Source organism: Chiloscyllium plagiosum, unplaced genomic scaffold (genome assembly GCF_037043375.1).
Source record: "Chiloscyllium plagiosum isolate Xiang-an unplaced genomic scaffold, Cpla_swu_hap1 HiC_scaffold_12, whole genome shotgun sequence".
Classification (NCBI taxonomy): Eukaryota; Metazoa; Chordata; class Chondrichthyes; order Orectolobiformes; family Hemiscylliidae; genus Chiloscyllium; species Chiloscyllium plagiosum.
In genome coordinates this window covers 83,292,016-83,312,471 of record NW_028270150.1, presented here as the reverse complement: position 1 = coordinate 83,312,471, position 20,456 = coordinate 83,292,016, and positions in this window count along the sequence as shown.

Below are 20,456 nucleotides of genomic sequence, written 5' to 3'. Positions count from 1 at the left end.
TCTCTTCCTCCTGATTTGCCCTTCAAAGGCCAGGTTTCAGGGGCTGAGTCCTCATGTGAGCAACATCGTGGAAGACACAAGAGGCCACCACAAACTTGGAGATATGTATCAGCAAGTATTCAAGGGTGCCTCAAGAACATCCCAAACTTAAAAATAATCTGGAAGTGATCCAAAGACATGCTGCACCGTTCTGCATGATTCAGTGTGGAAGGTATCATTTCAAAAATTTGATATGGGAATGATTGCAGCAGAGGAGGGACAAAACCCCCAGACTGACTGTGTTCTCAAAAATATGGAATTCAATAGTGGGAATTGCCAGAAACTAATAATTGTCCTCTGATAATGACAAAACAATAAGCCAGAGACTTTATAAATATGAATCAGTCACTCTGTGCCTCCTGCAAGCAAGTTAAAGTCAGTGGAGAAGGAGAATTGAGGAGCAGCAGTTCATGACAAGCAACAAGGATCATCTCAGCAAACACAATGGACATTGAATTATCTTCCCAGTCTTTTTCTCCACCCATAGCACTCATTTTCGTTGTATCTGTGTGTGTGTGTAGAGACAGAGAAAGTTTCATAAAAGGATTAGAGTTTTAACTAGTAAAGTTATATATTGATGGTTCATAATTATTTATCTGTAGCTAGAATACATTTATTTGTAATAAATAATCATTTTTGTTAACGACAGAAATCTGATTGGTGCTTTCTATTGGTGTGGATCTACAACACAGGTAAATTGGGGATTTTTGCATACTTTTATAAAATCTTTAACTTTGTGATGATTTTAGGAATAGTGGGGCTTGCTTTCCAATGCATGATCTCAGTGAGATAGAACAGTTTCCAATAAATGCAGTTTGCTCTGTTCAATTAATAACTGAAGCATGAGGCAGAGAGTGTATGTTTTCTTTCTTTTTATTAACAGTACGTGGATTCTGATCAGCTAGGTCAGGGCCACTCCCTAGAGTAGGGAGAATCATTGAGACTCCTGTTTGTCTTTTCTTAAAGAAGCACAGAGGCTGGTATCCTTTCACCAGGTCACTCTTTAGTTACATGTGCACAGTACATGGACTCTGAACAGCTAGCTCAGAGCCAGTTGCTAGAGTGAGGAGTTCCTCTGAGACTCCTTTTTTTTATTTATTTATTTTCTTTTTTGTAACACAGTAACAAGACACCATTGTGCAAAGAAACGTTATTCTATATTTTCCACTACCAGGAAAACACCCATGTGGCTTGTGAAACATTAACAAGCAAAATCTGATAAGGGCAATGCTTACGTGAAAAAGGTGAAGGGGGGGTAGGAAGCAAAGGAGGGGACTAAATCAAAATCTCAATTCCCCCACAATGCTGACCTCTCCCTAAAGGAACCGAGAAGGTGTATGTTTGAATACATTCTTCACTTTGAAAACACCTTCATTACAACATGATATTTCACAACCACATTGCTTGCAATCAGAATTTGTGTAGAAAATAGCAAATAATGGATTTCGTTAACGGGTTAGTGAGTATTCATTAACTCACAAAATTGTTGTGTGCTCTGTCAATGGAATCACTAAAAGTCTTGATTAATTCATTGCTGAAAGGCAGTTTGATCATAAAAATTGCTGTGTGAGCAAATCATTGACTGCAGAATTGTGAATGATGTGCATCCATTTGCACTGAAGTGAAGTTTTGACTGTCAAAATCACCAATTTGATTATGATGTGATTAGAGAGATGTTTTGACAAGGGTGTTTGTCACACTTCTTAACCAATGGAAATGTTTATCTCTAGTTGATATGGGGGAAAGAAATGTTTGAGGAGAAACATTCGTAAAACTCCAAATATTTTTAAATTTAATTCCCTGAACCTCCATTTTGGAATTAAAGGACTGTAGAAATCCTTGAGTGGGCGATTTTATCCTTCTCAGAGTAGTGATCTTTCCCATGTTACAGTGTTCCATGCAGCCCAAGTCTGGTATCAAGAGAACATCTTCTCACTCACAATACCCACAGGATAGTTTGTGTATGATTAGTTGTCAGACTCTGACTTGCGTGTCATTTTGAATAAATTGTCAAGTCTGAAGCCACACAGAAATAGTCAAATCAATTTCAGAGAGAAGGAGCCCCTGCTTTTGGATAAGTATCAGTCAGGAAAACCATAAGGGTGAAAAGAGAAACTTGCATTCTACAACATTTACAGATTTGATTGCTACAGAGTTCAAATCAATTCAGATGACTCTACAATTTTGAAGGTGGAAGCAGTAGTAGAGGGTAGACCAGAGGTATGATGTCAGTTCAGGGGTCAGCCAGGAGGTCAGGAAACTGGGTGGTGGGCCAATGGTACTGTGAGCAAGAGAGAGAGAAGAAAAAGATTGTGATGTTGGGTTGAATGAACCCCGGCAGGGGACAGAGTCACACGCGCGCGCACACACACACACACACACAATTTTGAGGTAAGAGTTTAACAAGGACCTTCAGTTTATGGCAGAGACTTGTACTCCACAAACTCTCGCCCCTGTGCAAACCAGCAGCAATTTTTGTCCCCTTAGCCTGTCAATAAGGATGGTCCGTGTATCAGACTGGCTGCTTTAGATCTTGATCACCTAATTGACATGCTACTTTGTTAATGAGCTTAAGATCTGTGGAGGCACTGGCCCGATGATAAGTATCCATTGGGGTAGATGGGGCAGAATTGGGCATGAAGGTAGCATGGGAGTGGGTGAGGAATGACAAGATTGCAGGATGAAGGATAGGAGGCCTACAATCAAGAGGCCAACTGGGATGAAGTTTCAAAGAACAGAGGCAGACATTTTAACCAACTGCCTAATCACTTAGTTGATCTCCTTCCAGTACCTTTGGTTCCAACTCCTTACTACCTCAGACTCTCCAGAGTGTAAAATTAGTTCGGACTTTCCACCAGGACAATACAGGAACTGTCTTGACTTGAGTTATCCCCCTATGTGCCAAAGTCTCGGCCTGAGAGGAAGCATTACCAGAAGGACATGAACTGACATTTTGGAATTTCTTGTTTACACCTGTGGTGCTATAGAGTCACCTTGCATGACCATATTATTTTCAATTCTAGCATCACTCTTTAGGGAAGATATTTTGAAGGTCCCAGAGATGAGGAGCTCAAGATGTATTTGAGTGATTAAAAATATTGACATTGCTTCCCTCAGAGCAGAGAACATTGTGTGGAGGTTTAATAGAGTTGTTCAGAATTATGAAAGGCTTTGAAAAAGCATATTAGGAGAAATTGTTTTTAATAGCAGGATGGTCAGTAATTGAAGGATGTAGACATAATATAATTGCAAAGCACCAGAGGAGAAATGTTTTCAACCAGTGAGTTGTTATGGCCTGGAATGCACTGAGTTCAAGAGTGGTGGAAGCAGATTCAATTATAATTTTCAAAAGTGAATACTTGAAGTTGAATACATTGCAGGAAATATGATTAATATTTTGCTAGTATAGTTGAGCTGATTGGCCTCCTTTTGTGGCTTAAGATTCTATGAGGTAGTTGTACGTCTGCATGCAGTTTTTGAATTGCATCTGCCTCAGTCTAGTGTTGCCTGTACCCCTGCTGTTATGATAATCATACCATCACCCACTACTATAACTGGTCTCTAATTTTAATTTGTCCATAATTTCCTGAGGTCAGCATGAGTTAGAATTTATTTGGGAAGTTTTGGTTAAATGACTGCTTATATAGAGTCATGTCTTCCTCCAGCTGTTAAATCTAACAAGGCCATAACATCACTCTGTACAAATAGGTTTATTGTTCTACAGGATCAGATATTCCAATGGTGCTTTACAACCTCTAATAATGCATTAAAATGTGAGCAGGAATCCCTCTCACTTTAGCAACCTGCAAACAGTGTGTGCTGGAAGAATTTGCAGTTGATACTCAACCTGTTTGACTGTATAATGGACATACCTTTCTTGTTTATCACAAGACAATATGATATAGAGAATGAGGCCACTCAGCCAGTTCTTCCATTCAATCATTGATAATATGTTTCTCAACCACATTCTCCCCATAATCTGCCTTCTCCCCATAATCCTCGTTCCACTTACTATTCAAGAACCTATTTCTCTCTGTCTTAAATGCGATCAATGACAATGAGTTCCACAGATTAACCACTCTCTGACTGAAGAAATCTCATCTCAGTTCTAAAGAGTTGACCCTTCACTCCAATGCTGTGCCCCCAAGTCCTGGTCTCTCCTATTAGTGAAAAAGCCTTCGCCATGTGCACTCTATCCAGGTCTCTCAGTATTGTCTAAATTTCAATCAGATCCCTCAGCCCCCTCCCAATCCTTCTAAACTCCACTGGGTACAAGCCCAGAGTCCTCAACTGCTCCTCATTTGACAAGACATTCATTCTTGGGATCCTCTGGACCCCCACTAGCTCATCATTCCTTAGATACAGTGCCCAAAACTACTCACAATATTCCAAATGCAGTCGGACCAACTCATGAGATGGAACATGAATTCAAATTTCCAAATGCCAATTTGAGAATTTGGATATGGGACGAAAATCTTAGAATAAAGGCTTTTTAATCAGTAAAAGCGACCTTGAAACTGTTACAGTGTTGTAAAAACCCAACTTGTGTACTAATGTCCATTAGGGGTGGAAATTTATTGTCCTGTTTCACATAAATGTGATTTTGTTTCTCAGTAATATAGTTTACTCTAAATTGTTTTTTAAACTGGCCTAGCAGGGCACTTAATTGTACCAAAGCCACTGCTACAAAAATAATATATGGTGTATAAATGCTGCACATGCTAGGACAAGTGGAGCTGTGCACCCTGGTATGAATCTGTCACCAGCAGTCTGCCAAATGATTTTTCTATTTTATTTAATTAGTCACAAAGTGGAACAGAGCGCCTGTTGCCCCAGTAAGGCTGCTGCTATGAGTGTGGGTGGACTGAGCAAACCAGAGCCGCACATTCCCAGCCTGATCCTGTCTCACAGGGAGTGCGTGGGACTGGAACAGGTGCTGTTGACTCACTCTTTTTTCCACCTGGCCCAGAGACGGAGGGGGGGAGGGGGGGGGGGAGCGGGGAGGGTGGAATGGAATGGAACTGATTGCATTCATAAAACAAAATGGTAGAATGAAACAATATTACTTCTTTAACCTTCAAGGAATGAAATGATCAAACTATAATAGTAACATTAATTTTTTTTACATTTACTTTTAATTATGGTGTACGAATGCAAAATTGTTAGTGTTTAATTTATGGGGACTATACATTGCAAATTTCTCAGTCTGTCATGGAATAATCAAAACATTTTCTAAACAGGTTGCATTACGCGAAAGTTCTAATTCGGCTACATGCCTTCATTTTTAACTTGTATACAAAATTAGAAAGAAAGAATTTGCATTTATAGAATACTTTTCACAATTCTCAGGCTGTCTCAAGGTGCTTTACAGGTATTTTTCAAGTTCTTTTCCAGTGTAGTCGTTGCTGTAACATAAGAAACAGGTCAAATGTGCGCAATGCAAAGTCCCTCAGGATGCAATGAGATAATGATCAGGTATTATATTCCACTAATTTTGCTCCATTTCAAAATATTGCCTTGACACTGTGATTAGCCCACCTGAAAGGGAAAACAGGACTTTGGTTAACACCTCAAGTGAAAGATTTCACTTCCTCTATTCTGCATTGAAGTATCAGCCAAACCTATGAGATCAAGGCCGGAGTTTCTGGACCCCCCCCCCTGTTTGAGGATGGGGACAGGGATGGGAAGGGTGACAAAATGATATAAGGTTGGTCTGCACAACGATGCTTCCCTGTCACCTTGGCATTGTACCTGAGGCAGCAAAGGTGACACATGAGGCACCCACCAACTCTGCACCCAACACCTAACACCCAACTGAACTGCTGTAGCCTCCCGTGCTAGGTTGCAGGACCTACTGTGGAAGCTCGAAAACGTGGAAATGAGTGAACCCATTCATTTAAATGGGAAACGTACCTTCCTGGCAGCCCCCTGGTCCCTGGTTCCAGAACGTTCCTTACAATATATTCTGGCCGTGGTCAACCGCGGGTAAATGAAACCATGGAAAATTATTCCATGATACGGGGTCGCCCTATACATAAATGGCTAATTAAGAGCCTCTTTGTCCATCTACTGATATTTTGCCTGTAGGTGGAGCCCTTACTACAGGAAGAAAAATGTTGAGAGTGTGGTACTGGAAAAGCATAGCCGGCCAGGCAGCATCTGAGGAGCAGGAGAATCGATGTTTCAGACATAAGCTCTTCATCAGGAATGAGGCTTGTGGTTCTGGGGAGTTGGGGGGGGGGGGGGGGGGGGGTTTGGGACTGGGGGGAAGTTAGCTGGGAATGCAGTAGGTAGATGAAGGTGGAGGAGAAGGTGATAGGTCGGAGAGGAGGTTGGAGCGGATAGATGGGAAAGACGATGGACTGGTCAAGAGGGAGGTACCGAGTTGGAGGCTTGGGACTGGGATAAAGTTGGGGGAGGGGAAATGAAGAAACTGGTGAAATCCACATTAACCTTGTGTGGTTGCAGGGTCCCAAGGCAGAAGACAAGGTGTTCTTCCTCCAGGCATCGGGTGGTTAGGGTTTGGTGATGGAGGAGACCCAGGACCTGCATGTCCTTGGTGGAGTGGGAGGGGGAGTTGAAGTGTTCGGCCACGGGGCGGTGGGGTTGGTCGGTGCAGGTGTCCCAGAGAAGTTCTCCGAAATGATCTGCAAGTTGGCATCCTGTCTCCCCAATGTAGAGAAGACCATATTGGGTGCAATGGATACAGTAGATGACATTGGTGGAGGTACAGGTAATTTTCTGTTGGATGTTGAAGGATTCTTTGGGGTCTTGCACGGAGATGAGGGGGGGAGGTGTGGGAGCAGATTTTGCACTTCCTGCAGTGGCAGGAGAAGGTGCCAGGAGTGGGGTGAGGGCTGGTGGTGGGGCGTGGATCTGACAAGGGAGTCGCGGAGGGAATGGTCTCTCCGAAATGCTGATAGTGGTGGGGAGGGAAATATATCCCCGGTGGTGGGGTCTGTTTGTCGTTGGCGGAAGTGGCAGAGAGTGATGCGATGCATATGGAGTTTAGTGGGGTGGAAGGTGAAGACCAGCGGGGTTCTGTCCTTGTTGCATTGGGAGGAGGTGAGGAAAGTGGAAGCAATGCACTGGAAGCAATCATCGACCACATGGGAAGGGAAATTGCTGTCTTTGAAGCAGGAGGCCATCCTGGAATAAGGGGGGCAGGATGGTGTCAAGGTCTGCAGAGATGAGTTCAGTAGGACAGGAGCAGGCTGAGATCATGGGTCGACTGGGGAAGCCTGGACTAAGGGGGACAGAACGGTGTCAAGGTACAGCATACCTCCACTTTCCACACCTCCACCCTTGAACCACACTCCTCCCAACACAACAAGGACAGAACCCCTTTGGTCCTCACCTTCCTCCCCACCAACCTCCATATACATCGCATCACCCTCTGTCACTTCCGCCACTTACAAACGGAGCCCACCATGTGGGATATATTTCCCTCCCCACCACTATCAGCATTTCAGAGAGACTATTCCCTCCCCAACTCCCTTGTCAGATCCACGCCCCCCCCCCCACCAGCCTTCACTCCACTCCTGGCACCTTCCCCTGCCACCGCATAAAGTGCAAAGCCTGCTCTCACACCTTCCCCCTCACCTCCATCCAAGGCCCCAAAGGATCCTTCCACATCCAACAGAAATTTACCTGTACCTCCAGTAATGTCATCTACTGTATCCGTTGCACCCAATATGGTCCCCTTTACATCGGGGAGGGAGGATGCCAACTTGCGGATCATTTCAGACTACATCTCTGGAACACCTGCACCAACCAACCCCACCGCCCCGTGGCCAAACACTTCAACTCCTCCCCCCTCCCCCACCACCACCATCACCACCACCACCACCACCTCCACAAGGACATGCAGGTCCTGGACCTCCTCCATCGCCAAACCCTAACCACCCGATGTCTGAAGGAGGAACACCTTGTCTTCTGCCTTGGGACCTTGCAACCACACGGGATTAATGTGGATTTCACCAGTTTCCTCATTTCCCCTCCCCCCCACCTTATCCCAGACACAAGCCTTCAACCTGACACCGCCCTCTTGACCAGTCCATCATCTTTCCCATCTATCTGCTCCACCCGTCTCTTCAACCTCTCACCTTCTCCCCCATCTTCATCTACCTATTCTCGGCTACCTTCCCCCTAGCCCAACCCCCCCCCCCTCCTATTTGCCTCTCAACCACCAGCCCACAACCCTCTTTCCTGATGAAGGGCTTATGCCCGAAATGTCGATTCTCCTGCTCCTCCGATGCTGCCTGATCCGCTGTGCTTTTCCAGCACCACACTCTCGACTCTATTCTCCAGCATCTGCAGTCCTCACTTACTCCTACAAGAAGAAAAAATCATGGTGATGAGCATCGATGAACCCTTGATCAACAAGTAGAGCCGCACAGAGGCCACCACTGCTGGTGGTACTATTAATGGTATCAAGCTGCTCAACCTCTGACTGGCCAGTAGTTCTTGGAGATAATTAGTCATAATTGGATGATATTCACTGAAGTGTCAACTCAGCTGGCTGTCATCATCTGCAAAATACAACATCAACAATGAAGCCCTCTCCCCAACACCACCACCATTCCTTATTTGTAAAAGTATCCTAATCAAGGTTTCTTGCAGTAGAACTTGACCCACAACCAACATATCCAGAGGGTTGCCACTGAGCCATAATAGGCATCTCAATGTATCTGCCGCTGAACTTACTTGGCAGCAGGAGCATTGAATGATTTGTGATCAAAGGGAGAAAGTACACACTGTCCTAAGCCTATTCTCATTTGGCATCCACAGTGGGAAGTACAGTGGGCTGGGAATGAGCAGTCCTGCACTTTAGAGATTTGCAGCTGCTAATGGCACTAAAGCATTGAACCAGGCATTTATTTTAAAAGGATTGTAAATCAAAAGAGGAAAAAGAATTGCTTCTGGAGACTTGTTCAGATCTCATTTGGAGTTCCATGTTTAACTTTGAGCAGCACATCCCACTCACCCCACCCTTTCAACCCCCCCAAAGGATATTTTAGCTTTGGAAGTGAAATGCAGATTCACCTCAATAATACCGGGGTTTAGAGAGTTATGTTTCTGAGAACAGGCAGATTGAGTTATTATATTTCATTGCAGATTAATATGTTATGTTTATTATGAACTTAGTTTGTATTCTGTTGAATATGGGAGATGGATGGGCAGTCTGAGTAAGGTACTTAAAATGATATTGATTTGATAACTTCGACAAAGAGAAACTATTTCCGTGGGTGGGAAATCGAGAAGAATTGGGCACAATTTTAGTTCAGAGCTTTCAAGACTGTACAGATTTTTGTTTGGTGAATGAATCAAAGGAGATGAACTAAAGTCAGGTAAGTGGAGGACCAACCTCAGGAGGTTTCTGTTGTGGTTCTTATTGTGACAAAATTTCAGATTCAATGAATTAGAAGAATTAAGTTAGTATAATTGCAGATGTGTGGAAATTCCCATGCTATTGTGCACATTTTACACATTCACTGACTATATAAATAGACAGACTGTAGGGATCTTGGAGTTTAATTATCATCTGCTGCCCTGAGCTACACCATAGAGAAACTGTGACCTCACACAATGAATGGATTCTCCCAGGCACACTCATCAGCCCCTATGTAAAAACATCTACTCACATTGCTTTTGTTTCTTACTTATCTCTGTTGTCACGTTCTGCAATCTTCATGAATGGGTTGGGGAGGTGGACTCTTAAAGGAGACTAAACAAATACTAATGTCCAAATTTATTCCTCCAGGTTAGATGTCATGCAGGAAATAGAAGTTGTCATGTTCCCCCTGTTATGGTATGCCATTTAGATAATTTATCTGCACAGCTCGATAATAAAAAGTGCAGTTAGTGGAGATACCAGTATCTCACACGATATGAGCTAACTGATTGCCCTTCAGGCTAAGAACTGTTGTAGATAACAATATCTGTTGCGATGTTTCTGTACGGGGTCCAATTTTTTAATGTAGGCCTTCTTCCTGGACAAGGGAGATGGTAATCAATGAAAGGAAGAAACACAAGAACATACAGGAAACATTTAGATTGCTTTCAGAGATGATCAGTATCCTCACCACAGCTCAACTCTGCTCCACTCCCCAAATTCAAAATGCTTGCAGCTACCTAAGAGATTTTCATCAGTATCAAACTGGAGCCCTGACCAAAAATATTTTCAGATATTGTTTTTCTTTTTCTCACTAATTTTCTCTGCTATTTTCATGCTTTAGTTCCTTCCTTTGAGAGGGTGATGCCTTAACAGATATCTTTGCAGCATCTTTGAAAACAGGAGACGTCCCAGAGGACTGGAGAATTGCTAACATTGTCCCCTTGTTTAAGAAGAGTAGCAGGGATAATCCAGGTAATTACAGACCTGCAAGCCTGACGTCAGTGGTAGTGAAGCAACTGGACAAGATACTAAGGGATAGGAAATATACCCATTTGGAAGAAAGTGGGCTTATCAGTGATAGGCAGCATGGTTTTGTACAGGAACATTCATGTCCTACAAACCTAATAGAATTCTTTGAAGAGGTGACAAAGTTGATTGATGAGGGAAGGGATGTAGATGTCATAGACATGGACTTTAGTAAGGCGTTTGATAAGGTTCCCCATGGTAGGCTGATGAAGAAGGTGAAGTTGTATGGAGTTCAGAGTGTTAGAGCTAGATGGAGAGAGAACTGGTTGGGCAACAAGAGAAGAGAGTAGTATTGGAAGGAAGCTTCTCAAAATGGAGAACTGTGACCAGTGGTGTCCCACAGGGATCCGTGCTGGGACCACTGTTGTTTGTGATATACATAAATGATTCCGAGGAAGGTGTAGGTTGCCTCATTAGCAAGTTTCCAGATGACATTAAGATTGGTCGAGTAGCAGATAATGAAAGGGACTGTCAGAGAATACAGGAGAATATAGATAGATTGGAGAGTTGGGCAGGGAAATGGCAGATGGAGTTCAATCTGGACAAATGCAAGGTGATGCATTTTGGAAGATGCAATTCCAGAGCGAACTAAACAGGAAATGGAGAAGTCCTGGGGAAAATTGATGTACAAAGCGATCTGTACATCAGGTCCATTGTTCCCTGAAGGTGGCAAAGCAGGTCAGTATAGTGGTCAAGAAGGCATATGGCATGCTTTCCTTCATCAGATGGATTAAGTACAAGAGTTGGCAGGCCATGTTACAGTTGTATAAGACTTTGGTTTGGTCACATTTGAAACACTGTGGAAAGTTCTAGTGGCCACATTACCAAAAGGATGCTTTGGAGAGGGTGCGGAGGAGGTTCACCAGGATGTTGCCTGGTATGGAGGGTGCTAGCTATGAGGAGACGTTGAGTAAGTTAGAATTATTTTCATTGGAAAGAAGGCAGTTGAGGGGGGACCTGATTGAGTCCTATAAAATCATGAAAAGTGTAGACAGGGTGGATAGCAAGAAATTTTTTCCCAGAGTGGAGGACTCAATTACTAGGGGTCACGTGCTCAACGTGAAAGGGGAAAAGTTTAGGGGAGATATACGTGGAAAGTTCTTCATGCAGAGGGTGGTGGGTGCCTGGAATGCGCTGTCAGCAAAGCTGGTCAGGGTGGGAACGATAGCGTCATTTACAATGTATCTAGACAGACACAAAAATGAGCAGAGAGCAAAGGGATACAGATCCTTAGAAAATAGGTGGCAGGTTTAGAAAGCGCATATGGATTGGTACAGGCTTGGAGGGCCGAAGGGCCTGTTCCTGTGCTGTAATGTTGTTTGTTCTTTGTTCACTGGGTTACACTTATTAACTCTAATGGTGTCCGTTGGCTATCTGGCAATGTAGAGTATCATAGGCCACCTTGTATAATGTTCATGTGTGCTTGATAGTGATCAGGGGCTAGATTTTCCAATAGTTGTCAGAACACTGATGTCAGTCACATATGGGTGAGGCTCCAAGGTTATCTATGTTGTCAGTGCATCCACTGTCTTATTAAGGATGAACGGAGGCTGGAGACCTATTCAGAGACCCCATATATATATATATATATAATAAGGCCAGCTGCCATAATAGGCAGGCGGGTGTGAAAAAATTCCACAAAGGCCGATATCCCGTCACCAAGTCACCTTTTATTTTGTGTGCATAGTACATGACACTGAGCCAGCTAGCTCAAAGCCTGTTCATAGAGTAAGCAGAACCCCTGACACTCCTGTTTTTTATCTGTCAGATTGGGTCCAATCAGCAAACTCATGTTCTGTGAGATCCAGCTGGGTGACCTCATTCCAATCACTATAGATGGGAAGGTGCATCTACATGGAGGTGCCCTTAATTAACTGCAGTAAATTAACGTAATAAAGAGGTTTGAAATCAATAGGGCCATTGAGGTGAATGGTCAACCCTCCGTTGGAATATTGATGGATGAAGCTGCAGCTTTTCATCCCTGTAAACCCCTTACTGGGGCATGAAACTGATGCCTCCTTTGGACCAGTGGCCTCCACACACAGTGGGATATCCTGGAGGTAAAAACCAGAATAGTGGCAAAGTGGCCTATAAATGAGACTTTAATGAGACAACTGGAGTTTGCAACTGATCTGGTTCCCAATGCAGGAATTCTGTTGGGAAGCCATCCCAACACTAGTCCCCACTATTCTCCCACCCTGTGCTTCCAACCCAATTTCAAAGGAATTGAGAAAATCCAGCTGTAGAAGTTGGAATCCTGATCAAATTTCTTCTCTTTCACCCAAGGCTACTCGCACCAAATATAGCATCTATACCACCTCTCAGCAGAGATGAACTGACTCATTACAAATTTTTGACTTATATGGTTCAGTCGCTCACTGATAAACTGATTGAAGTCAATTTAGGAGGCAGATGTTGGGAGCTAATATACTTGATATTCTTTCATTAAAATGTATGATTAACTGTGTAGTTGTGATCAATCTAGACCAGAACCATAACCACAGCTTTCCCATATCAGGCAAATTATAGGATTATGCAGTGAAACTGAGACAGCGCAATGGCTCAGCGGTTAGCACTGCCACTGTATAGCACCAGAGCCTGGCATTTAATTGCAGCCTTGGGTGATTATTTGTATGGAGTTCGCACATTCTCTCCTAATGTGTGGGTTTCCTGTGGGTGCTCCGCTTTTCTCCCACAGTCCAAAGATGTGCAGATTAGGTCGATTAGCATGGGAAATGTAGGCTTACAAGGATAGGGTAGGGGTTGGGTCTGGCTGGAATGCTCTTAGGAAGGGCTGTGTGGATGTGGTGGGCTGAATGGCCTGTTCCATGCTTTAGGGATTCTATGATTCTGTTCATAAACTGTTATGGTAAGGTACTAAGACCTGAATTTAAAGTATTCTACGTTTGAGAATTTGAATCCCATACTTTGTGATATCTGGAAATAAAATGGTGGTATCATGAAATTTAATAATTGAGGGTAGTGAATGGTGCACTACTTCATGGTACAGGGGTAAAGGATATCACTAAACAGGTATGTCTATGACGTTCCTCAAGGGAAAGGCCAACATTCAAAAGTTGTTGTCCCTATGTCAGGAACTAAATGAAAGACTAAAAACAAAGGCCTTCAAACGTAACAATTTTTGGATAATATGCAGCATATGTGAACACAGAAACAGGAAGGGAGTGAGGTGAAGGTATGGTTAAAGGACTAATACAAAAAGGTAGGCTTCAGAATCCTGAGGTAATTGGTGACATTTATAACCAGATGGGCTGCACCTGAACAACCTGGGACCCATGAGTGGGGAGGTCTGCTGCTGCAGCAGAGGAAGATTTAAACTAATTTGACATTTGGAGAGGCTGTATGTGGTATGTGCAGAGAGAAGAGATGAGGTTATTGAATACTTCGAGAAATAAACAGCAATATAATTAGTGTAAGAGAAAGATTGAAATACCAGTGTTAATGTTAACTTTTATCACCACATGAAGATATTGAACTGTTTGCCTGTTTTATATTTCACCCAACATTCATTACCATTGGCATCAAAATCAAGACAATACTTGGAATTGACTTCCCGAGAAAGCAAAGGCAAATTACCTAAGAGCCAATTTGATGCTCCAGTGAGTGGATTCTTGTTGTAACCAAGGGATAATAATCACAGTAATGAGCTTCAGTTCCACTTCCACTGCAGTATAAAGATCTCATGTAATTTTTCTTTGTTTTGTTTGATTTTAGGGTGCTACTATTTACTGTAATTAACTTCCATACCTCCTTCTTTTTACAGCCACTAATAAATAAATTACAAGCATTTTACTTCTTGTTTTGATAACCTTGTAGGGTGTATTATTCTCAGATAAAAATAGAAAGTACTGGAAATATTTAAAGGCATCCCCATTCTTACTATCTGATTTGGTGTACTGTGTATTTGTTTGTTTTTGTATATGTGATTTGGAATGCTTATCATCTCCCCATTATTTTCACTTATTTTATCTCACTGTCCTCTAATCCACCTGAAGATATTCTGGTGACTCACTCCCAGATCTTTTCCAATGCCATGCTGAACCCATTGCAGGAAGATGCATGAGAGCAATCATGGAAAAACCTTCCCAACTCCACACATCTCCTTGTGGGGTTCTTTTGTGCCCTCCATTGTAAAGCTGCTGAAATGAGGAATTAAGGAAATCACCAGATGAGGGAATGGGACCCCTGACCTCCTCCATTTTGATACAGTGACTTGTAGTGCAGCCCGCATTCTTTGAGATTGCTTTTGACTGCAGACTGCATTATTAGGTTCACATAATTTTGAATAAATAACAGAAAATATTTTGCAAGAAATGCATCAGACAAATAATTTGAGAAGAATTTGTAACAAGATGTAATCCTGAAAATGACTAATTTATATAAATGTGTATTTCTTCTTACACTTTCATAATTCTTGCACAAGTTCTTTATGAGACACAGCCTGGTTATATTATTGCTGGACTGTTAATCCAGAAACCCAGATAATGTTCTGGAGACCTGGGTTCAAATCCTGCCGTAGCAGATGGTAGAATTTGAATTCAGTAAAAATGTGGCATTAAGAGTCTAATAATGACCATGAAACTATTGTTGATTGTCAGAAAAAAAAACCATCTGGTTCACTAATGCCCTTTAAGAAAGAAGACTGACATCCTTACTTGGTCTGCCCTACATGTGGCTCCAAACCCACAGCAATGTGGTTGGCTCTTAACATCCCTCTGTGGCATTAGGGATGGGCAATAAATGCTGACCTCATCCTGTGAGTGAATAAAAATAAAGATTTGTATTCATGCCACACTTTTCATGATCCTAAGGATAGTTCCAAATACTTCCCAGACAATGACATAACTTGAAGTACAGTCACTTTAATGCGGGGAAATATGTGTGAATGCTACGAATCACACTGTATAAGCTCCAGTTCAAAAATAGAATTAAAAGCCTGCAAAGCATAATGTAATTCAGTGGCACTGCTCTCACACAGCAACCCTTTCTTTGTAGGTGGTACAATGTGGTAGGTTGCAAATAGTTTCCCTAACATTGTAGGACTGATACTCAAAATAACATTTCCACAGGAATAGGCCATTCAGCCTTTCAAGCCTCTGTCTGTTCCACCATTCAATTGGAACACGGTTGTGTGATACCTCAATTTTCCAACCTTGCCTTCATCTCTTCTTACCCTTAATTATTTAAAAAGCCATCAATTTTACTTTTGAAAATTTCAGTTGATTTCCAGCATTCACAAGCTTTTGGTGAGAGACAATTTCAGATTTCCTCTATTCCCTGTGTGAAAAACTAGTTCCTGATTTTATTCCCAAATGCTGAACTCTATTTTTAAGATTACTGCCTTGCTCTGGATTCCCCTATGAAATTATTTTATCTTTTTAAATAAGCAAAGCCCCCATGTCTATTAATATAACATTCCTAACTTAATCTTCATTTATAAGAGGTTGGATTTATGAGCATCACATTTTCCTGAAGCAAAAATGTATAAACTCACAAATCCCTCTATTGTAACATAGGAATTGATATTTTTTTCTTTATTTTTTCATCTGGAAGTAAAAGATACCATCAATAAGAATGGCTATGGAGCAGGCAAAAAATAATTAGTTCACAAATGTTTGTGAAAAGAAACTTACTGTCCTTTATCATAGAATCAGAAGCAGCCCAGTCAGCCCACACTGACTCTCCAAAGAGCCTCTCACCCAGATTTTTCCTCCCTGGAACACTGCATTCCACCTGGCTAATTCACCTAATATACACATCCCTGGGTGTTGTGGACAATTTAGCATAGCCAATCCATTGAACAGACACATGTTTGGACTGTGGGAGGAAACCAGAGCACCTAGAGGAAACCCACCCAGACATGGGCAGATTGTGTAAACTTCACACATGCATTTGCCCAAGGGTGGAATCAAACCCAGGGTACCTGGCACTGCGAGGCAGCAGTGCTAACCACTGAGCCACCGCACAAGTAGCATAGTAAGTAATTTACATTAATTGTTCTTGAAAGTTATGTAGCATTAATATAAGAGCAGGAGCTGAGCACAAATACTTCATCCCAAACCAAGCCTGATCCTATCAGGCAAAGCCAAAACTTTCCCAGAACCTAACTATCAGGAAAAGCAAATGTATATTCCAGCACTAGCCCATCAAGGTTGGAACCAGGGAACTCATTCTGCCCAAGCTAAACATGCAAAAATAATTGTTCCTAAGAGGTCATCTGAGATGATTCCCAATCAATTTCTTTGATGGAGATAAAAGAGGTGGTACAGATGTTTAGACAGTTATCTTGAGCCGTGCTCCATTCTGGCTCTTTTGTGAATTTTTTGAGGAGGTATATTAAGGTGAAAGACATTGGGAAAGAAAACTGCTTATTAGTCTAATGTTTCAAGTTTGATTCAAACTCTGTGTGGGTTTTGCTCAAGTTAATATCCCACCTTCCTCACGTCACTAGCAAAGACTGCATGGTAGTCATTGAACTACATCAGAGAATAGTCACCATCAGTCATCCTGCCTTTGCCAGCTTTTCCAAAGAGCTACCTGATCAATACCAAATGCATACTCTAACCATAATGTGGTTGTTGAAAACTAATTGACTTGGAGCCTTGGTGAATAATTAGATCATTTCGACCTATTGCTCAACTATTTAATAAGGTCATGGCTGATCTGTTGTGTTCCAAATTCCACATTCTTGATTACCCCCAAAAAACCTTTGCTTCACTTGCCTCACAAAAATATATCTATCTCTGCCTTAAGAATATACAATGATGCCTGCTTTCATCACCTTCTGAAACAGAGGATTATCACACAACCCTCAGAGAGAAAAACATTCCATGGATCTTGTGCAAGCACCATAATTTTTAAACAGTATCCCCCTTTTCTGAACTCATCCATGAGAGGAAGCACTATATCCACATTTACCTTTTCAAAACCATTCAGGAACTCATAAGGTTCAAACAAATCATCCTTCACTCTTCTGAACTCTTGTGAAAACAAACTGAGCTTGTCCAATATTTCCTCAATTCATTCATTCCAGATGAAAATCTAGCAAACTTGATCTGAAAGCCTCCAATTTACTTACATCCATCTAAATAAGGAGGCCAACATTTCACACAATATTTGAAACATGATCTCACCAATTGAATGAGCCACTAACGTGCGTTAATTGAAACCCAGTCTGCATTAATTGAAACATCACCTTACTTTTATTTCAATCCCTCTGATTAAAATGGATAGCATTTCAGTAGCTTTCTTAATTAACTACTATACCTGCAAAATAACATTTGTGACTCATGCACTAGTGCACCGCGATCCTTGCACCTTCGAATTCTGCAATTGTTCAAACTTAGCTAGTAAAATACAAAAGCACATGATTTGTCTCATTGTGCCAGAATGAAAGAATACAAAACAGCAGAACTGTACTAAGTTGGCATTATCAGGCAGGTTTGGTATTTTTGCAGATCATTGTTGCGTGGCATGATGGCTGAGTGGTTAACACAGCATCGGTGTCCTGGGTTTGATCCTTGCTTTGGACGACTGACTGTCTCTCTGCTTGCACGGTTTCTTACGGGTGTTCCACTTTCCTCCCACAATCCAAAGATGCATTGGTGCGGTGGATTAGTCATGGGAAATACAGAGATAGGGTGGGCCTTGAGTGGGATGCTCTTTGGAGTGTCAGTGTGGACTGGATGGGCCAAATGGCCTGCTTCCACAATGTAGGGATTCTATAATTTTAGGTTTTGAATTCTCTCTTAGAAACAATGAATTAGTAAAGTGAGTGCAGACAAAAGGTATTTAACAAATGAAAGATGAAAAAGAAACTTGGTGGGACTAGATTTGATATGGAGATACACTGAAGAATATTTAACTATTGACATAACATTGCAACTGCACAAAACAAAGGATTACATTATTAAGTTAAATGTACAAATAGGCAAATGTGAATACTATTGTTTCAAAATGAGCACTGGAGGTTGTTTTTGATTTGAGATGGAAACATGCCCAAAAGGCCATCTGTCCTTCTTTGTCACAATGATATCATGCAGCAGCAGTGATGCTGTTATGATGTGCTTTATAAATGTGGCACGTCAAGAAATAGCAAGTAGATAGATTTGCTGTAAAGTCATATTTTGTTATAGGAAGATGTTACACTGGTAAGTACAGGAGAGATTGAAAGCCAAGTTATCCATAGGGATTGATGATTCATCCAAACACCTTCCCGGTCACGTCATTTGCTGTAGATCAGTGATTCATACATTCAAACACATGTCAGCCACATTAACAGAACAGTCATTCATTATAACACCCACCATATGTTCAGTTCAGGCAGTCATGCACCCACCATTCCATTCTTGTCATGATTGGACTATGTCCCTGAAGGAATATATTAAACAAATGTATTCTACTCATTTAAAAAAATGTCAGTCTGAAAAAAAATTAGTGATTATAGGAATGATTTGAACACATAACAATGTTAGTGCATAGAGTTTTAGAAAGCACTACTGTTTGAAGGAAGAATGGAGAAGCCTGTGTGTATGCCCAGTACGAGTTTGTGGAGCTTGGAGTTCTAAGCCAGCTCTTTCAGATACTATGGGAAAGAAAGGCAAAATCATTTTGCAGGCATCTTTGATTAGGTTGTGCATTGCTGCACAGGATGGGTGTCATCCAATTCAGCTTAAAAATAGCAAATGAGATTCTGTTCATATTAAATGGCTCTTCATACCCAACAGCAGCCCTGGTGAATATTGCTGCAGCTATACGTTGCTTTGATTGTAGTGAAAATGGATTATCAATTTTCAACTTTTATCATGTGAGTTTAATGCCTGAGACTTCAATAAAATAAAAATGTTTTTTAAAAAAAAGACACTACTACCCTAAAATATCTATTGTGACCTCCTGACAAGCCCAGCAGCAGCCGACTGGGAATATGTGAAATGGGCTGCATCAAAAATCCCATTTTAATTACGAGGCACTGAAACCTAGTGAGGCATTGAGAAATTTGTGTCACTTGTTCATTCATGATAATTTCACACAACAGAAAATTAAAGACTACCTGTAAAGTGTTCAGTATGAAAGAGACAATTGAGCTAGACTTGAAATTAACAAACAAAACACTATTTCATTCGAATAGAATGAAGAGAAAGAGCAACATGGATTGATAACAGCAAAGATCTTGCAAGTTCTGCTCTTCCCCTCTCTCTGACTGTCTAATATTAGCAGCAATGAAAGCTGGGAAAACCACTGCTCACTGAGAAATTAAGGCTATCTGCACGCTTCTCCATTCCTGAGGAAACAGGAGAACAGTTGAATGGTTGAGTTCACTCCCCCATCTCAATGGTTCTAAAGACCTTAAACTGCAAGTGGCCTTTACCTTGTTGTCTGTACTGGAGCCTCTTATTTCCTTCTTATTTTGCTTAGTTTTGATGCGTAATAAAATTCCCTCCCTTTCACTCAAGACGACCTTGGAATTGGCTGTCCATTTTTAATCTGGTTAACTAAATTTAAATGAAATGTGATAACTGTTTGCTAAAAAAGAAATAAAGCCATTTGTTGCAACTAACTGAGAGCAGGTTACAAAGACGAGAGATGATCACCTCACCACACCTGGTCCTAACAAATAAACAAGTTGAAACGCTGTCTTTTTAGAAAAAGAGAAACTGCAAAAATGTTTTCTTAAGTTTGAACAGGTTGTCCATGTTGGAAGCTAACACTGTCAGAGAGCAGGACAAACTATCTTATAAAAAATAATAAGTAATTTCCTTCAAAGAATTAAAAGGGATAGCTAGGTAATTACTGATGGAGTTCAACCTAAATGCCAGGAAAGCAAAAATTGCGAAGTATCTAGAGTTAGAAGCTAAGGATTTTGAAACAGTTAATCTGAAATTGGAACAATTAAAAGATTAGAATGGAAATTTCAGAGGGAAAGAAAATTTGGGGAAAAAGAGAGAGAGGCAGGAATGGAGGGAAGAGTGAATTG